Below are 7931 nucleotides of genomic sequence, written 5' to 3'. Positions count from 1 at the left end.
ATATTTTGTAGACATTATCCATGTTTTGGAGAGAACAACGATGACACCACAAATTGAAAATACTGAAAACTGGGATGAACCGTTATAAGGGGTTATATGAAGGCGTGGACCTATACCGAAAATCGGGAGGTACCGTTATATGGGGTCTAAAGTAAGGCATGGACCTGTACCGACATATTTCTGGGAATATTTTATACCACCAACGAAGACCAAATAGAAAATGTCAGCCATTTCGGAGGAATATTGAGGCCACAACCTTCAAAATACCGAAAATCGGAAGGTGCCGTCCTATGGGGTTTATATGAAGGCGTGAACCTATACCGACAAATTTCATATGGAAAGTTTTGTACCGCAAATGAAGACTAAATACCCAATTTCAGCCATTTCGGTGAAATATTGAGGCCACAACCTTCAAAATACCGCAAATCGGGAGGCAACGTTTTATTGAAGCTATATGAAGTAGAGCTGGCAAACTATCGATAGTCCGACTATCGTTTTAATTGCTGTCGCAAAACAAAGTTTACGTCGGCCACCAAAACAAGTTATTTGGGTTATCTGTCGCGACTTATTTAAAACATTATTGCTTCTGAGTCCGATATAAACAATGCTTAGCAACAGTGATCAAAACGATAGTCCGACTATCGATAGTTTGGCAGGTCTAATAAGAAGTCGTGGGAGTATACCGACAAAATTCATTTGGAGAATTGTATACCCCAAAAAAAGACTACATACCAAATTCCAGCCATTCCGGAGGAATATTGAGGCCACAGTCTCCTAAATACCGCAAATCAGGAGGTACCGTACTATGGGGGCTATATGAAGGTGTAGACATATACCGAAAATTTTGATACGGAAATTTGTACCCCAAATGAAGACTAAATACAAAATTTCAGCCAATTCGGAGGAATATTGAGGCAACAACCTTCACAAATCGGGTGGTACCTTTCTATGGGAGCTATATCAAAAGTCGGCTCATTTGCAATACCAAACATCATAGGACTAGTAGAAGCTTCTATACCAAATTACAAAGGTATATCTTCTGTAAATACTATGTCCAAAGAAATACTCATAACTTCTTTAATGTTGGTCCAAATAGAAAAAATCTTTTTTTTTTTATTTATTTTTTTTTTTTTTTTGTTTTCTGCTTACTTACTTAGCTGGCCCATTACAGAACATTTGTTTTATAGGCCGAACTAAGAAAAGATCTCCAATTCTCTCTATTTGTTGCTTCACTTTCTGGAATACCGCGCCTTTTCATCTCATCATCCACTTGTTTGCGCCATCTATTCCTTGGCCTGCCAATTCTGCGTGCACCGCCAAGCGGTCCGTGTTTATACACCTTTTTAGCGGGGTCATCATCGCTCATTCTTATGATATGGCCTAGCCAACGCAATCGCTGCATCTCGATACGTTTAACAATATTGATGTCGTTGTACAGCAGATACAGCTCGTGGTTCATGCGACGTCGATATTCACCGTCAACGCAGATTGGTCCGTAGATCTTTCGAAGAATTTTTCTCTCAAACACACCAAGCACTGCCATGTCTGCTTGCGCAAGTACCCAGGCTTCGGAGCCATACATCAGATCGGGTAGTATCAGTGTTTTGTAGAGCGTTATTTTTGTTTGACGAGATGTGGCTTTGTTTTTAAACTGTTACTTAAACCAAAGTAGCATCTGTTGGCCAATATAATTATTCTTTTTATTTCACAACTGATGTCGTTTGTTGTGTTTACGGAGGTGCCATATAGTTAGAGCATACAGTCTTATCTCCCTTCTTGTGGACGGGGCACAGGATACTCAGGTTCCAATCGTCGGGTACTCGTTCTTCCTGCCAGATGGTGCTAACTAGCTGATGAATACACCTTATCAGCGTGTCGCCTCCGGTTTTGAACAGCTCGGCTGGTAAGCCATCGGCTCCTGCTGCCTTATTATTCTTCAGCCGTTTTATTGCTGTCATTACCTCATCTTGGCTGGGCGGTATACATGCAATACCATCTTCTGGGATTGGGACTGTGGTATCTTCGTCGTCTTCGCTGTTTTGGGTACCAACAGTTTTGAAAAATGTTCTTTCCATATCCTGAGTACACTATCTGTATCAGTTACCAAATTACCTTGCTGGTCTCTACAGGAGGATGTGCCTGTACCAAAGCCATCAGTTTGATGCTTGACTCTTTGGTAGAATTTTCGGACTTCATTCTGGCTCCTGTACATCTCGATTTTTTCACCCTCCCGCTTTTCCATCTCTCTCTTTTTCCTGCGGAAAAGACGTTTCTCCTCTCCCCTTTTCAACCCTGTATCTCTTTTGTGCGCTATGCGTTGCTACGGATTGTAAAGTAGCCCTATATGCCGCATTTTTCTCTTCGGTGGCAGCACGACACTCCTGATCATACCATGGATTCCTTGGTGGAGTCCTCTGGTATCCAAGTATGGATTTTGCTGCTGTGTGCATGGAGTGGGCAATGCTTTGCCGTTGCGCTGATATGTTATCGGGATGAGGAGTGCTTTGATTAAGCAATTGGGCTTGTTGAGTGGAATATGCTGTGGCTATCTGTTGTGATTGCAGCTTACCGATGTCTAACTTTTGTGTTGTGTCTTTTCGTACTTTGTTTGCTACGTTTAAGCTATCTAATAAAAAATAGAAAGAAATTTTGCACAGTGGGCTTGGATGGAATTTTCGCGATTTAAAATCAATTTTTATCAATGATTGTACACTTCGATTTTCTTGAATTTTTGTTTGTATTAAACTACGATTAATTACAAAAATGTTAAGACCTATTTGGTAGTGGGATTCGAATGACTACTATTTTTTCTTAAATGTTTAAAATTTGTCAATACATTTTTTTCTATACCCTGCGTTTACACATGACAGGACAATTGAGTTCATGTATTGATTGTCAAAAACCCAAAACTTGCTTGTGTGACGTAGGCGTCCCGACAACTGCAAGAACAGCAAGAACTTATGAACGAAAATCATCGATTTATTTTTGTGTTTTCCGTTCACATTTTTTGGTTTGTACATATTCTTTTCTTTTCAGCACATTTGAACTATCATCTCACTTCTTTTTCACAATTTTTTTTTTTTTTTTTATTTGCAATCTATTTACAAGAAACATTCAGCAAATTTAATAATTACTACAATATAACAGAATTGTTAAACCCCAGTGGATTTAACAATAAATACATATTACAATTTTAATTTCAGATTACATATTTTATGAAACTCATTAAATAAATGGGAGGTCTAAAACATGTCTTCGTTTTAGTCTTCTAATTTCATCTGTGTCATCTAATAGATTAATTGCTAACACATTCGAATGGTTACTTAATCTATTAAGATACGTAGTACTAATTTTTTTAATTTCATCTGTAATTTTATTTATGTTTAAATCTCTATGAATCGCGTTATTATTAAGAAACCAAGAAGCACCCGTAATCAATCTAAGCGTCTTTGATTGATATCGTTGAAGTATCTCAATATTAGAATTGCTGGCTGTTCCCCATAGTTGTACTCCATATGTCCAAATAGGCTTTAGAATGGTCTTATACAGTAGTAATTTGTTATTCAGGCTCAGTTTTGATTTTGGACCAAGAAGCCAGAACATTCTTTTAGTCTTCAGATCTAGTTGCTGTCTCTTATATGTTATATGATTTTTCCAGTTAAGTTTTCTATCAAGGTGCAGACCGAGATATTTAACACAATCCGCAGAAGAAATTGTAAGTCCATTCAATTTTGGAGAAGGACAGTTTCCTTTCCTTAAGGAAAATGTAACATGCACAGATTTTTCAGTATTGACTCCAATATTCCAGTTATTAAACCATTTCTCGATATCATACAGATGTGTTTGGAGTAAGTCAGTACCTGAAGAAGGATCATCTTTAATAGCAAGAACGGCAGTATCATCTGCATAAGTAGCAATCATAGTCTCATTTCTTACGGGCATATCTGCTGTATAAAGCGTATATAAAACAGGACCTAAAACACTACCTTGTGGTACACCAGCTTTAATGACGCCAAAATTAGATTCTTTATCATTGATGTGTACATAAAATGTTCTTCCATTCAGATATGAATTTAAAACTAAATAAAAAGGAGCAGGTAATAACATTTTTAGTTTATATAACAAGCCTTGATGCCAAACCCTATCAAACGCCTGTTTGATATCCATAAAGGCTGCAGAACAGAACTGCTTACATTCCAAACAATCTCTTATAACCTTCACCAGTCTATGACACTGCTCAGGTGTTCCGTGAATTTCTCTGAATCCAAACTGATGATCTGGCATAATATTTATATTATTTAAAATCGGAAAAAGTCGCTTTCGAAACAATTTTTCGAACAGTTTAGAAAATATGGACAATAAACTTATAGTCCTATACGATGATAACAGGTTTTCAGGTTTGCCAGGTTTTGGTATCATAATTATTTTAGCACATTTCCATTGCACTGGAAAATGGGACAGCCTCATAATAGAATTATAAATTGTCGTTAGGAACACCAAACCCTTCTTTGGAAGCAATCTTATGACTTTGTGATCAACTAAGTCTGACCCTGGTGTTTTTTTCTTTAGATTTTTAATTTCCTTACAAACTTCACTAAACGTAAAATGTTTAATAGGGCGACTCATTTGGCATGGAACATCCAAAAAATCGGAAATTAATTTATTTTGTTGGGGACTACATAAATCAAAAGGTGTAAAGGAATTCTCCTTTTAAACGCCTCAGCTTTGTCCTTGTTTGATCTACACCAATTTCCATTTGAATGTTTTATAGGCACATTTCTCTTTTGAGGTCTCTTAAGATATTTTGTTGCTCTCCATAAACTGTGCTCGTTACTTTCATCTGGGCTTAAATTACTTAAGAAGCTTCCAATTGATTGGTTTTTGTAGTCACTTAGAAGGGTTTTAAGCCGATTTGAAGCTCTGTTTAAATTTGTTTTGTCCATTGGGTGTCTCGAATTTTGCCAAATTCTGCGCAATCGTCTCTTTTCTCTTATCATTGATCGTATTTCAGCCGTAACATAAAAGTTTGTGGAATTTAGATCAATTTTATCGGGAGTGTATAGATTTGTAGCATTGTGTATGACTTGTGTTAAATGTTCTATAGCATTTTCCAATTCCTTTCCGGATTTAATCGGGATATTTAAATTTAGGTGTTGTTCAATGTGATGTTGTACCATAGGTATGTTGGTTTTTGATGTAATTAATGTTTTATGTTTATGAACATTTCTTGTACTAAAGTTAAGAATAATTGGACTGTGATCTGAGTCTAAGTCATAACATGCGTTTATACTTAGCATTGACTGGCATATTCCGGAGTAGATGAAAAAATCTATTAGATCGGGAATTTTATTTGGGTCTGCAGGCCAATATGTAGGACTACCAGTTGACAAAACTTCGTAATGGTTTAAAGCGATGCATTTATACAGTTCTCTTCCTTTGGGGTTTGATAGCCGAGATCCCCACCAAGTACGTTTGGCATTGAAATCGCCACCGACGATGAATTTGTTTCCAAGATTTTTGAAGAAATTTTCATATTGTATACATTTTAAATTAAACCGAGGAGGAAGATAAACGGAGTAAATAGATACTTTTGAATTTTCGCATATTATATTAACACCAGCTGCCTGCATAAAAGATTCTAAGATTGGCTCCGCTTCTTCGTATATAATTTTAGATTTAATAATTATAGCTGCACCTCCATGGGCTCGGTTATCTGGATGATTCGCTGTTATAATGTCATAATCTTTAATTCTGAAGTATGATTTGCTTGTAAAATGAGTTTCAGAAATAAGTAGAATATCTATAAAATTTTTATGAAGAAATAATTCTATTTCATTTCTATGATTAGAAATGCCATTGGCATTCCACTCAGCAATGATCAAATCTACTTGCATAATTTTGACATTAGCAATGTCATCATATTCATTAAAGAATTTGTCATTTCTATTTGTTTCGTTAGCAAAGATTCTATCTTGCTTAACAAATTTATTTCTCCCGTGCTTTGACCTTTTACGGCTTGGGCATATGACACAAAGTTATCTGAAGTCTGGTTGAGCATGGTGTTATCTTCATAAGCAGTTTCGTTACGTTTAGAATACACGGGAGCAGACTTCTTTTGAACCAGTTTTTGGTAAATCGGGCATCCTTTGTAACTAGCTGTATGGGTGTTCAAGCAGTGCAAACATTTAGGTGCGGTATTTTCTGGTTTATTACATTCTAATGTGGGATGACCTAAACCACATTTAACGCACCTAAAAGGTTTACGGCAGTATGATTTTGTGTGTCCAAATTCTTGACATCTAAAGCATTGCACTAAGTCGTCAAATTTTCTTGGGGGTTCAATAGTAACAATGTTATTGAATATGCCAGTAATATTATAAATCTCTTTATTGTTACTTTTGGGGTCCAAATCAACGAAGAACATGGGTAAAGGCTCCTTGGTTTTTCTGCTAATTATGTTACGTACGCTCCTTACATCGTGACCTTTACTCATTAAAAAGGCTTTTATATCCGATACATCATCGGTGGTGTAATGTAAATTTTTAAATACTACCCTGTAAGCTCTTTCCGTTTTCAGTTGATAAGTATGATAGCATATATTGTTACTATCAAAGTGCTTAATTACTTTTCGGTACGAATCGACGTTTTTTATCATTAGACGAACTTCACCTTTTAGAAGAGATTTAAAATTAAAATCTTCAACTGGAATAATTTTATTTATGCTATCCAACATTTTAGTAATATTCTTGACGTCCGGAATAAAAATTGGTGGCGGTTTTGGTACAGCATGATTTGGTTCTGGTTGATTCGGTTCAGCTTGATCTGCTTCATCGATGTTGTTTTCATTTTCCATATTTGATAATACGCTAAATCTGTTGGATGTGGACGGCTGGTTGTCATCAACCACTTGCTTCCTTTTAGGCGAATTACCTAAAGGTGGGGACACAGGTATTTTTCTTTTAGTTGACACTTCCTGACACTTTTCTTCTTGATCATCAATGCAATCAGTTGCATTACTTTTTGTTGTGACACTCATTGCGGCTATTTTTTTAATTATTGTTATCTTTTGAGTTGTGGTTAATTCAGGTTTTGCAAGCAATGCAATTAATGCACGCATGCAAAAAATTGGAACACTGCAAGACAGTGCACTGTATTTTTGTTTGTTAAAATTATAGAACAAAAAAATAAATAAACCGTTACAATTTTATATGAAATTGTTGTTAACGAAATATTGCCGTTTTAAGCAGTAACACGTCTGGCTAGTAGCAAACGATGGTCAGCTGGAAGACAGCCGACAAATGTAAGTATGTAGTATGTGTTAGTAAATCAGAGTTGTACTTGAAGACAAACTGTCTTGTGTAAACGCCTAGTTATACCAGTGTGAAAAATTTGTTATTTCACAAAAAAAAAATAAAATAAAATAAAAAATTTCACCAAAAATATAAAAAAACGTTCTTACTTGTCTTTTTTAAATCTGTGGTGCGATTCTGTAACTCATTTTTTGAGTTACCGACAATAGTCGGTAAAATTCAAATTAGAGCTGGCAAAAAATCGATGGCACTATCGATAATATCGATTATTATTTAAAAATTCAATATCGCTAGATAGTTTTGCCTATCGATATTATCGGAATAAAAACCCCTTACCTGAAATCCATTGAAATAAATAGAAATTTCGCTGTTTTTCGGTTATGTGTGTGTAAGAAAGTAATGCTTGGTTTACATTTACGAAATCCATCGATTTCAACTGTCAAATCCATAGGTTAAACGTCAAATGAAATCCAGATGAGATTTCATTTGACGTTTGATCTATGGAATTGACAGTTGAAATCGAGTGGATTTCGTAAATGTAAACTTAGCATAAGTCCTTAGTCACACGTACAGATTTTTCGGTAAAATAAAATTTATTTTTCACATTTTTTATAAATTAAA

This window comes from Musca autumnalis, unplaced genomic scaffold, assembly GCF_047663935.1.
Source record: "Musca autumnalis isolate F117 unplaced genomic scaffold, ASM4766393v1 scaffold_3, whole genome shotgun sequence".
Lineage (NCBI taxonomy): Eukaryota > Metazoa > Arthropoda > Insecta > Diptera > Muscidae > Musca > Musca autumnalis.
This window is presented reverse-complemented; position numbering follows the sequence as displayed.